The following is a 13421-nucleotide window of genomic DNA, read 5'->3' as shown; positions in this document are numbered from 1 at the left end:
TATATTCAGGCATGTTTTATATGGTGCTCAAGTGCAATTCTGCAGTGTGGCTCAGGGTTCTTCCATCGGGAGATTTTGGGAACCAGGCCTCTGAGGTTGGAAGGCTGAGCAGCCGACGACGGCTTCATGTGAGGTATAGGGTTAGAGTTAGGGTTAGGGTTAGGATTATGTTTAGGTGAGGGTTAGAGTAAGGGTTATGGTTATGTCTTAGGAACAAGGCATTTCGGAACTAGCCACACAATACTGGCACACCAAGGGCTGAGTTGAGGGTGGGACTCAGCAGAATCCTCAGGCGATGGAATTTTGGACGGGACAGGCCAAGAGGGTGGAATGCCCTCAGGGGAGCATGCTGGTTTCTATATATCTGAAGGTACTGGATAGCACAGAAGGAAAGGGTCAGTTTCTGCCTGAGAGGCTGAGTCCTTCCTACAGACTGACTTTCCCATCCACAGGAGGACCTGGGTTCAGTTTTCCGGTGTCCAGAGTCTGATCACGTAACCTAGGCTTAGCCTTTGGCTCTGGGAGAATGGCTGACCTGATTTGTCAGGGCAGAATAGGCTTTCCACAGGACTCAGTTGAGGACGTAGCCCTGGCGGACCATCCTATTCCCGGATTGTGGTGTGGGAGTCCTAGGAGGGTGTTGGTAGAATGATCGGACAGGCAGATTTCTCCCTCCCCTAGGGTCTTCCACAGGGCTAAACTTCCCATTTGCCTAGTGGGCGGCACTCAGGGGCCTGCGATGTGAAGAAGGAATCCCCTACCTAGAGGGCTACCAGTGCTGGCAACCGGGGATAGAAGTCTGAAGAAGCACCCTCGGGTTAGGGTTAGGCCGATGCACATGGGAGGCCCTACCGGCCCTTGCTGAGGGATCATCAAACTCCTGGTTCCTGCTTCAGTGGGCACTCCTTGGAGCTGTGTCCGAAGGGGTGCATACAGATTTCACCTGTTCTACGGATTCAGCTCATTTCTAAAGGGCAAACGTTCCCATTGGGATCTATGGACATTGTGCGGTGCACCTCAGGGTTCCCGCATCTGCAGAGTTCATGGACCAGGCTACTGAGGACAGAAGCCTGAGCATGGGACAGGGGCTTTGCATCAGGATTACCGTGAAGGTTATTTCACAAGTGAATGCTGTTGGTAACACCTGGGTGAGTCAGTGGGTTAGGCCACTGCCTTCAGCTCAGGACATGATAGCAGAGTCCTGGGATGGAGCCCCACATCGGGCTGTCTCCTCAGCAGGGAGCCTTCTTTCCCTTCTCTGGGCGTGCAACACTGCCTACATCTTTTCGCGCCCTGCAAAGTGAAAAAGTAAAATCTTGAGGCAATAAATAAATAAATACATAAATAATAAATATATAAAAGAGAGGGCATGATTTCCTATTGGAATCTAGGTCATTTGTGCGGGGCAGCTCAGGGTTCCCCCATGGGGAGAGTTTGGGAACCAGGCCTTTGAGGACAGAAGACTGAGCACATGACTTGGGCTTCGCATTATGCTAAGGCTGAAGGTCATTGCTATAGGGTATGCTTTCCAGAACACCTGTGTACCTCATTGGATGTGACCTCTTGCCTCGGTCCAGGTCAAGATCCCAGGGAAGAGGAATCTAGTTTGACAGCGGGCCCTCCCCACTGCAGGGAGCCTTATTCCCCCTTCCTTCAGACAAAAACACAGCCTACTTGTGATCTCAGTCTGTCCAACAAATAAATAAAATCATTATAAATAAATAAATAAATATATTCAGGCATGTTTTATATAGTGATCAAGTGCAATTCTGCAGTGTGGCTCAGGGTTCTTCCATCGGGAGATTTTGGGAACCAGGCCTCTGAGGTTGGAAGGCTGAGCAGCCGACGACGGCTTCATGTGAGGTATAGGGTTAGAGTTAGGGTTAGGGTTAGGGTTATGTTTAGGTGAGGGTTAGAGTAAGGGTTATGGTTATGTCTTAGGAACAAGGCATTTCGGAACTGGCCACACAATACTGGCACACCAAGGGCTGAGTTGAGGGTGGGACTCAGCAGAATCCTCAGGCGATGGAATTTTGGACGGGACAGGCCAAGAGGGTGGAATGCCCTCAGGGGAGCATGCTGGTTTCTATATATCTGAAGGTACTGGATAGCACAGAAGGAAAGGGTCAGTATCTGCCTGAGAGGCTGAGTCCTTCCTCCAGACTGACTTTCCCATCCACAGGAGGACCTGGGTTCAGTTTTCCGGTGTCCAGAGTCTGATCACGTAACCTAGGATTAGCCTTTGGCTCTGGGAGAATGGCTGACCTGATTTGTCAGGGCAGAATTAGGCTTTCCACAGGACTCAGTTGAGGACGTAGCCCTGGCGGACCATCCTATTCCCGGATTGTGGTGTGGGAGTCCTAGGAAGGTGTTGGTAGAATGATCGGACAGGCAGATTTCTCCCTCCCCTAGGGTCTTCCACAGGGCTAAACTTCCCATTTGCCTAGTGGGCGGCACCCAGGGGCCTGCGATGTGAAGAAGGAATCCCCTACCTAGAGGGCTACCAGTGCTGGCAACCGGGGATAGAAGTCTGAAGAAGCACCCTCGGGTTAGGGTTAGGCCGATGCACATGGGAGGCCCTACCGGCCCTTGCTGAGGGATCATCAAACTCCTGGTTCCCGCTTCAGGTGGGCACTCCTTGGAGCTGTGTCCCAAGGGGTGCATGCAGATTTCACCTGTTCTACGGATTCAGCTCATTTCTAAAGGGCAAACGTTCCCATTGGGATCTATGGACATTGTGCGGTGCACCTCAGGGTTCCCGCATCTGCAGAGTTCATGGACCAGGCTACTGAGGACAGAAGCCTGAGCATGGGACAGGAGCTTTGCATCAGGATTACCGTGAAGGTTATTTCACAAGTGAATGCTGTTGGTAACACCTGGGTGAGTCAGTGGGTTAGGCCACTGCCTTCAGCTCAGGACATGATCCCAGAGTCCTGGGATGGAGCCCCACATCGGGCTGTCTCCTCAGCAGGGAGCCTTCTTTCCCTTCTCTGGGTGTGCAATTCTGCCTACATCTTTTCGCTCCCTGAAAAGTGAAAAAGTAAAATCTTGAGGCAATAAATAAATAAATACATAAATAATAAATATATAAAAGAGAGGGCATGATTTCCTATTGGAATCTAGGTCATTTGTGCGGGGCAGCTCAGGGTTCCCCCATGGGGAGAGTTTGGGAACCAGGCCTTTGAGGACAGAAGACTGAGCACATGACTTGGGCTTCGCATTATGCTAAGGCTGAAGGTCATTGCTATAGGGTATGCTTTCCAGAACACCTGTGTACCTCATTGGATGTGACCTCTTGCCTCGGCCCAGGTCAAGATCCCAGGGAAGAGGAATCTAGTTTGACACGGGGCCCTCCCCACTGCAGGGAGCCTTAATCCCCCTTCCTTCAGACAAAAACACAGCCTACTTGTGATCTCAGTCTGTCCAACAAATAAATAAAATCATTATAAATAAATAAATAAATATATTCAGGCATGTTTTATATGGTGCTCAAGTGCAATTCTGCAGTGTGGCTCAGGGTTCTTCCATCGGGAGATTTTGGGAACCAGGCCTCTGAGGTTGGAAGGCTGAGCAGCCGACGACGGCTTCATGTGAGGTATAGGGTTAGAGTTAGGGTTAGGGTTAGGATTATGTTTAGGTGAGGGTTAGAGTAAGGGTTATGGTTATGTCTTAGGAACAAGGCATTTCGGAACTAGCCACACAATACTGGCACACCAAGGGCTGAGTTGAGGGTGGGACTCAGCAGAATCCTCAGGCGATGGAATTTTGGACGGGACAGGCCAAGAGGGTGGAATGCCCTCAGGGGAGCATGCTGGTTTCTATATATCTGAAGGTACTGGATAGCACAGAAGGAAAGGGTCAGTTTCTGCCTGAGAGGCTGAGTCCTTCCTACAGACTGACTTTCCCATCCACAGGAGGACCTGGGTTCAGTTTTCCGGTGTCCAGAGTCTGATCACGTAACCTAGGCTTAGCCTTTGGCTCTGGGAGAATGGCTGACCTGATTCGTCAGGGCAGAATTAGGCTTTCCACGGGACTCAGTTGAGGACATAGCCCTGGCGGACCATCCTATTCCCGGATTGTGGTGTGGGGGTCCTAGGAAGGTGTTGGTAAAATGATCGGACAGGCAGATTTCTCCCTCCCCGAGGGTCTTCCACAGGGCTAAACTTCCCATTTGCCTAGTGGGCGTCACCCAGAGGCCTGCGATGTGAAGAAAGAATCCCCTACCTAGAGGGCTACCAGGGCAGGCAACCGGGGATAGAAGTCTGAAGAAGCACCCTCGGGTTAGGGTTAGGCCGATGCACATGGGAGGCCCTACCGGCCCTTGCTGAGGGATCATCAAACTCCTGGTTCCCGCTTCAGGTGGGCGCTCCTTGGAGCTGTGTCCCAAGGGGTGCATGCAGATTTCACCTGTTCTACGGATTCAGCTCATTTCTAAAGGGCAAACGTTCCCATTGGGATCTATGGACATTTTGCGGTGCACCTCAGGGTTCCCGCATCTGCAGAGTTCATGGACCAGGCTACTGAGGACAGAAGCCTGAGCATGGGACAGGGGCTTTGCATCAGGATTACCGTGAAGGTTATTTCACAAGTGAATGCTGTTGGTAACACCTGGGTGAGTCAGTGGGTTAGGCCATTGCCTTCAGCTCAGGACATGATCCCAGAGTCCTGGGATGGAGCCCCACATCGGGCTGTCTCCTCAGCAGGGAGCCTTCTTTCCCTTCTCTGGGCGTGCAACACTGCCTACATCTTTTCGCTTCCTGCAAAGTGAAAAAGTAAAATCTTGAGGCAATAAATAAATAAATACATAAATAATAAATATATAAAAGAGAGGGCATGATTTCCTATTGGAATCTAGGTCATTTGTGCGGGGCAGCTCAGGGTTCCCCCATGGGGAGAGTTTGGGAACCAGGCCTTTGAGGACAGAAGACTGAGCACATGACTTGGGCTTCGCATTATGCTAAGGCTGAAGGTCATTGCTATAGGGTATGCTTTCCAGAACACCTGTGTACCCCATTGGATGTGACCTCTTGCCTCGGCCCAGGTCAAGATCCCAGGGAAGAGGAATCTAGTTTGACACGGGGCCCTCCCCACTGCAGGGAGCCTTATTCCCCCTTCCTTCAGACAAAAACACAGCCTACTTGTGATCTCAGTCTGTCCAACAAATAAATAAAATCATTATAAATAAATAAATAAATAAATATATTCAGGCATGTTTTATATAGTGATCAAGTGCAATTCTGCAGTGTGGCTCAGGGTTCTTCCATCGGGAGATTTTGGGAACCAGGCCTCTGAGGTTGGAAGGCTGAGCAGCCGACGACGGCTTCATGTGAGGTATAGGGTTAGAGTTAGGGTTAGGGTTAGGATTATGTTTAGGTGAGGGTTAGAGTAAGGGTTTGGGTTATATATTAGGAACAAGGCATTTCGGAACTGGCCACACAATACTGGCACACCAAGGGCTGAGTTGAGGGTGGGACTCAGCAGAATCCTCAGGCGATGGAATTTTGGACGGGACAGGCCAAGAGGGTGGAATGCCCTCAGGGGAGCATGCTGGTTTCTATATATCTGAAGGTACTGGATAGCACAGAAGGAAAGGGTCAGTTTCTGCCTGAGAGGCTGAGTCCTTCCTACAGACTGACTTTCCCATCCACAGGAGGACCTGGGTTCAGTTTTCCGGTGTCCAGAGTCTGATCACGTAACCTAGGCTTAGCCTTTGGCTCTGGGAGAATGGCTGACCTGATTTGTCAGGGCAGAATAGGCTTTCCACAGGACTCAGTTGAGGACGTAGCCCTGGCGGACCATCCTATTCCCGGATTGTGGTGTGGGAGTCCTAGGAAGGTGTTGGTAGAATGATCGGACAGGCAGATTTCTCCCTCCCCTAGGGTCTTCCACAGGGCTAAACTTCCCATTTCTAGTGGGCGGCACCCAGGGGCCTGCGATGTGAAGAAGGAATCCCCTACCTAGAGGGCTACCAGTGCTGGCAACCGGGGATAGAAGTCTGAAGAAGCACCCTCGGGTTAGGGTTAGGCCGATGCACATGGGAGGCCCTACCGGCCCTTGCTGAGGGATCATCAAACTCCTGGTTCCCGCTTCAGGTGGGCACTCCTTGGAGCTGTGTCCCAAGGGGTGCATGCAGATTTCACCTGTTCTACGGATTCAGCTCATTTCTAAAGGGCAAACGTTCCCATTGGGATCTATGGACATTGTGCGGTGCACCTCAGGGTTCCAGCATCTGCAGAGTTCATGGACCAGGCTACTGAGGACAGAAGCCTGAGCATGGGACAGGGGCTTTGCATCAGGATTACCGTGAAGGTTATTTCACAAGTGAATGCTGTTGGTAACACCTGGGTGAGTCAGTGGGTTAGGCCACTGCCTTCAGCTCAGGACATGATCCCAGAGTCCTGGGATGGAGCCCCACATCGGGCTGTCTCCTCAGCAGGGAGCCTTCTTCCCTTCTCTGGGTGTGCAATACTGCCTACATCTTTTCGCTCCGTGCAAAGTGAAAAAGTAAAATCTTGAGGCAATAAATAAATAAATACATAAATAATAAATATATAAAAGAGAGGGCATGATTTCCTATTGGAATCTAGGTCATTTGTGCGGGGCAGCTCAGGGTTCCCCCATGGGGAGAGTTTGGGAACCAGGCCTTTGAGGACAGAAGACTGAGCACATGACTTGGGCTTCGCATTATGCTAAGGCTGAAGGTCATTGCTATAGGGTATGCTTTCCATAACACCTGTGTACCTCATTGGATGTGACCTCATGCCTCGGCCCAGGTCAAGATCCCAGGGAAGAGGAATCTAGTTTGACACGGGGCCCTCCCCACTGCAGGGAGCCTTATTCCCCCTTCCTTCAGACAAAAACACAGCCTACTTGTGATCTCAGTCTGTCCAACAAATAAATAAAATCATTATAAATAAATAAATAAATATATTCAGGCATGTTTTATATAGTGATCAAGTGCAATTCTGCAGTGTGGCTCAGGGTTCTTCCATCGGGAGATTTTGGGAACCAGGCCTCTGAGGTTGGAAGGCTGAGCAGCTGACCACGGCTTCATGTGAGGTATAGGGTTACGGTTAGGGTTAGGGTTAGGGTTAGGGTTATGTTTAGGTGAGGGTTAGAGTAAGGGTTAGGGTTATGTTTTAGGAACAAGGCATGTCGGAACTGGCCACACAATACTGGCACACCAAGGGCTGAGTTGAGGGTGGGACTCAGCAGAATCCTCAGGCGATAGAATTTTGGACGGGACAGGCCAGAAGGGTGGAATGCCCTCAGGGTAGCATGCTGGTTTCTATATATCTGAAGGTACTGTATAGCACAGAAGGAAAGGGTCAGTTTCTGCCTGAGAGGCTGAGTCCTTCCTACAGACTGACTTTCCCATCCACAGGAGGACCTGGGTTCAGTCCTCCGGTGTCCAGAGTCTGATCACGTAACCTAGGCTTAGCCTTTGGCTCTGGGAGAATGGCTGACCTGATTCGTCAGGGCAGAATTAGGCTTTCCACGGGACTCAGTTGAGGACGTAGCCCTGGCGGACCATCCTATTCCCGGATTGTGGTGTGGGGGTCCTAGGAAGGTGTTGGTAGAATGATCGGACAGGCAGATTTCTCCCTCCCCGAGGGCCTTCCACAGGGCTAAACTTCCCATTTGCCTAGTGGGCGGCACCCAGAGGCCTGCGATGTGAAGTAGGAATCCCCTACCTAGAGGGCTACCAGGGCAGGCAACCGGGGATAGAAGTCTGAAGAAGCACCCTCGGGTTAGGGTTAGGCCGATGCACATGGGAGGCCCTACCGGCCCTTGCTGAGGGATCATCAAACTCCTGGTTCCCGCTTCAGGTGGGCTCTCCTTGGAGCTGTGTCCCAAGGGGTGCATGCAGATTTCACCTGTTCTACGGATTCAGCTCATTTCTAAAGGGCAAACGTTCCCATTGGGATCTATGGACATTGTGCGGTGCACCTCAGGGTTCCCGCATCTGCAGAGTTCATGGACCAGGCTACTGAGGACAGAAGCCTGAGCATGGGACAGGGGCTTTGCATCAGGATTACCGTGAAGGTTATTTCACAAGTGAATGCTGTTGGTAACACCTGGGTGAGTCAGTGGGTTAGGCCATTGCCTTCAGGTCAGGACATGATCCCAGAGACCTGGGATGGAGCCCCACATCGGGCTGTCTCCTCAGCAGGGAGCCTTCTTTCCCTTCTCTGGGCGTGCAACACTGCCTACATCTTTTCGCTTCCTGCAAAGTGAAAAAGTAAAATCTTGAGGCAATAAATAAATAAATACATAAATAATAAATATATAAAAGAGAGGGCATGATTTCCTATTGGAATCTAGGTCATTTGTGCGGGGCAGCTCAGGGTTCCCCCATGGGGAGAGTTTGGGAACCAGGCCTTTGAGGACAGAAGACTGAGCACATGACTTGGGCTTCGCATTATGCTAAGGCTGAAGGTCATTGCTATAGGGTATGCTTTCCAGAACACCTGTGTACCTCATTGGATGTGACCTCTTGCCTCGGCCCAGGTCAAGATCCCAGGGAAGAGGAATCTAGTTTGACACGGGGCCCTCCCCACTGCAGGGAGCCTTATTCCCCCTTCCTTCAGACAAAAACACAGCCTACTTGTGATCTCAGTCTGTCCAACAAATAAATAAAATCATTATAAATAAATAAATAAATAAATATATTCAGGCATGTTTTATATAGTGGTCAAGTGCAATTCTGCAGTGTGGCTCAGGGTTCTTCCATCGGGAGATTTTGGGAACCAGGCCTCTGAGGTTGGAAGGCTGAGCAGCCGACGACGGCTTCATGTGAGGTATAGGGTTAGAGTTAGGGTTAGGGTTAGGATTATGTTTAGGTGAGGGTTAGAGTAAGGGTTTGGGTTATATATTAGGAACAAGGCATTTCGGAACTGGCCACACAATACTGGCACACCAAGGGCTGAGTTGAGGGTGGGACTCAGCAGAATCCTCAGGCGATGGAATTTTGGACGGGACAGGCCAAGAGGGTGGAATGCCCTCAGGGGAGCATGCTGGTTTCTATATATCTGAAGGTACTGGATAGCACAGAAGGAAAGGGTCAGTTTCTGCCTGAGAGGCTGAGTCCTTCCTACAGACTGACTTTCCCATCCACAGGAGGACCTGGGTTCAGTCCTCCGGTGTCCAGAGTCTGATCACGTAACCTAGGCTTAGCCTTTGGCTCTGGGAGAATGGCTGACCTGATTTGTCAGGGCAGAATAGGCTTTCCACAGGACTCAGTTGAGGACGTAGCCCTGGCGGACCATCCTATTCCCGGATTGTGGTGTGGGAGTCCTAGGAAGGTGTTGGTAGAATGATCGGACAGGCAGATTTCTCCCTCCCCTAGGGTCTTCCACAGGGCTAAACTTCCCATTTGCCTAGTGGGCGGCACCCAGGGGCCTGCGATGTGAAGAAGGAATCCCCTACCTAGAGGGCTACCAGTGCTGGCAACCGGGGATAGAAGTCTGAAGAAGCACCCTCGGGTTAGGGTTAGGCCGATGCACATGGGAGGCCCTACCGGCCCTTGCTGAGGGATCATCAAACTCCTGGTTCCCGCTTCAGGTGGGCACTCCTTGGAGCTGTGTCCCAAGGGGTGCATGCAGATTTCACCTGTTCTACGGATTCAGCTCATTTCTAAAGGGCAAACGTTCCCATTGGGATCTATGGACATTGTGCGGTGCACCTCAGGGTTCCCGCATCTGCAGAGTTCATGGACCAGGCTACTGAGGACAGAAGCCTGAGCATGGGACAGGGGCTTTGCATCAGGATTACCGTGAAGGTTATTTCACAAGTGAATGCTGTTGGTAACACCTGGGTGAGTCAGTGGGTTAAGCCACTGCCTTCAGCTCAGGACATGATCCCAGAGTCCTGGGATGGAGCCCCACATCGGGCTGTCTCCTCAGCAGGGAGCCTTCTTTCCCTTCTCTGGGCGTGCAACACTGCCTACATCTTTTCGCTCCCTGCAAAGTGAAAAAGTAAAATCTTGAAGCAATAAATAAATAAATACATAAATAATAAATATATAAAAGAGAGGGCATGATTTCCTATTGGAATCTAGGTCATTTGTGCGGGGCAGCTCAGGGTTCCCCCATGGGGAGAGTTTGGGAACCAGGCCTTTGAGGACAGAAGACTGAGCACATGACTTGGGCTTCGCATTATGCTAAGGCTGAAGGTCATTGCTATAGGGTATGCTTTCTATAACACCAGTGTACCTCATTGGATGTGACCTCTTGCCTCGGCCCAGGTCAAGATCCCAGGGAAGAGGAATCTAGTTTGACACGGGGCCCTCCCCACTGCAGGGAGCCTTATTCCCCCTTTCTTCAGACAAAAACACAGCCTACTTGTGATCTCAGTCTGTCCAACAAATAAATAAAATCATTATAAATAAATAAATAAATATATTCAGGCATGTTTTATATAGTGATCAAGTGCAATTCTGCAGTGTGGCTCAGGGTTCTTCCATCGGGAGATTTTGGGAACCAGGCCTCTGAGGTTGGAAGGCTGAGCAGCCGACCACGGCTTCATATGAGGTATACGGTTAGGGTTAGGGTTAGGGTTAGGGTTAGGGTTATGTTTAGGTGAGGGTTAGAGTAAGGGTTAGGGTTATGTTTTAGGAACAAGGCATGTCGGAACTGGCCACACAATACTGGCACACCAAGGGCTGAGTTGAGGGTGGGACTCAGCAGAATCCTCAGGCGATGGAATTTTGGACGGGACAGGCCAAGAGGGTGGAATGCCCTCAGGGGAGCATGCTGGTTTCTATATATCTGAAGGTACTGTATAGCACAGAAGGAAAGGGTCAGTTTCTGCCTGAGAGGCTGAGTCCTTCCTACAGACTGACTTTCCCATCCACAGGAGGACCTGGGTTCAGTCCTCCGGTGTCCAGAGTCTGATCACGTAACCTAGGCTTAGCCTTTGGCTCTGGGAGAATGGCTGACCTGATTCGTCAGGGCAGAATTAGGCTTTCCACGGGACTCAGTTGAGGACGTAGCCCTGGCGGACCATCCTATTCCCGGATTGTGGTGTGGGGGTCCTAGAAAGGTGTTGGTAGAATGATCGGACAGGCAGATTTCTCCCTCCCCGAGGGTCTTCCACAGGGCTAAACTTCCCATTTGCCTAGTGGGCGGCACCCAGAGGCCTGCGATGTGAAGGAGGAATCCCCTACCTAGAGGGCTACCAGGGCAGGCAACCGGGGATAGAAGTCTGAAGAAGCACCCTCGGGTTAGGGTTAGGCCGATGCACATGGGAGGCCCTACCGGCCCTTGCTGAGGGATCATCAAACTCCTGGTTCCCGCTTCAGGTGGGCGCTCCTTGGAGCTGTGTCCCAAGGGGTGCATGCAGATTTCACCTGTTCTACGGATTCAGCTCATTTCTAAAGGGCAAACGTTCCCATTGGGATCTATGGACATTGTGCGGTGCACCTCAGGGTTCCCGCATCTGCAGAGTTCATGGACCAGGCTACAGAGGACAGAAGCCTGAGCATGGGACAGGGGCTTTGCATCAGGATTACCGTGAAGGTTATTTCACAAGTGAATGCTGTTGGTAACACCTGGGTGAGTCAGTGGGTTAGGCCATTGCCTTCAGCTCAGGACATGATCCCAGAGACCTGGGATGGAGCCCCACATCGGGCTGTCTCCTCAGCAGGGAGCCTTCTTTCCCTTCTCTGGGCTTGCAACACTGCCTACATCTTTTCGCTTCCTGCAAAGTGAAAAAGTAAAATCTTGAGGCAATAAATAAATAAATACATAAATAATAAATATATAAAAGAGAGGGCATGATTTCCTATTGGAATCTAGGTCATTTGTGCGGGGCAGCTCAGGGTTCCCCCATGGGGAGAGTTTGGGAACCAGGCCTTTGAGGACAGAAGACTGAGCACATGACTTGGGCTTCGCATTATGCTAAGGCTGAAGGTCATTGCTATAGGGTATGCTTTCCATAACACCTGTGTACCTCATTGGATGTGACCTCTTGCCTCGGCCCAGGTCAAGATCCCAGGGAAGAGGAATCTAGTTTGACACGGGGCCCTCCCCACTGCAGGGAGCCTTATTCCCCCTTTCTTCAGACAAAAACACAGCCTACTTGTGATCTCAGTCTGTCCAACAAATAAATAAAATCATTATAAATAAATAAATAAATATATTCAGGCATGTTTTATATAGTGATCAAGTGCAATTCTGCAGTGTGGCTCAGGGTTCTTCCATCGGGAGATTTTGGGAACCAGGCCTCTGAGGTTGGAAGGCTGAGCAGCCGACCACGGCTTCATGTGAGGTATAGGGTTAGGGTTAGGGTTAGGGTTAGGGTTAGGGTTATGTTTAGGTGAGGGTTAGAGTAAGGGTTAGGGTTATGTTTTATTAGCAAGGCATGTCGGGACTGGCCACACAATACTGGCACACCAAGGGCTGAGTTGAGGGTGGGACTCAGCAGAATCCTCAGGCGATGGAATTTTGGACGGGACAGGCCAAGAGGGTGGAATGCCCTCAGGGGAGCATGCTGGTTTCTATATATCTGAAGGTACTGTATAGCACAGAAGGAAAGGGTCAGTTTCTGCCTGAGAGGCTGAGTCCTTCCTACAGACTGACTTTCCCATCCACAGGAGGACCTGGGTTCAGTCCTCCGGTGTCCAGAGTCTGATCACGTAACCTAGGCTTAGCCTTTGGCTCTGGGAGAATGGCTGACCTGATTCGTCAGGGCAGAATTAGGCTTTCCACGGGACTCAGTTGAGGACGTAGCCCTGGCGGACCATCCTATTCCCGGATTGTGGTGTGGGGGTCCTAGGAAGGTGTTGGTAGAATGATCGGACAGGCAGATTTCTCCCTCCCCGAGGGTCTTCCACAGGGCTAAACTTCCCATTTGCCTAGTGGGCGGCACCCAGAGGCCTGCGATGTGAAGGAGGAATCCCCTACCTAGAGGGCTACCAGGGCAGGCAACCGGGGATAGAAGTCTGAAGAAGCACCCTCGGGTTAGGGTTAGGCCGATGCACATGGGAGGCCCTACCGGCCCTTGCTGAGGGATCATCAAACTCCTGGTTCCCGCTTCAGGTGGGCGCTCCTTGGAGCTGTGTCCCAAGGGGTGCATGCAGATTTCACCTGTTCTACGGATTCAGCTCATTTCTAAAGGGCAAACGTTCCCATTGGGATCTATGGACATTGTGCGGTGCACCTCAGGGTTCCAGCATCTGCAGAGTTCATGGACCAGGCTACTGAGGACAGAAGCCTGAGCATGGGACAGGGGCTTTGCATCAGGATTACCGTGAAGGTTATTTCACAAGTGAATGCTGTTGGTAACACCTGGGTGAGTCAGTGGGTTAGGCCACTGCCTTCAGCTCAGGACATGATCCCAGAGTCCTGGGATGGAGCCCCACATCGGGCTGTCTCCTCAGCAGGGAGCCTTCTTCCCTTCTCTGGGTGTGCAATACTGCC

The sequence above is a fragment of the Mustela nivalis genome (assembly GCF_964662115.1).
Source record: "Mustela nivalis genome assembly, contig: HAP1_SCAFFOLD_73, whole genome shotgun sequence".
Lineage (NCBI taxonomy): Eukaryota > Metazoa > Chordata > Mammalia > Carnivora > Mustelidae > Mustela > Mustela nivalis.
This window is presented reverse-complemented; position numbering follows the sequence as displayed.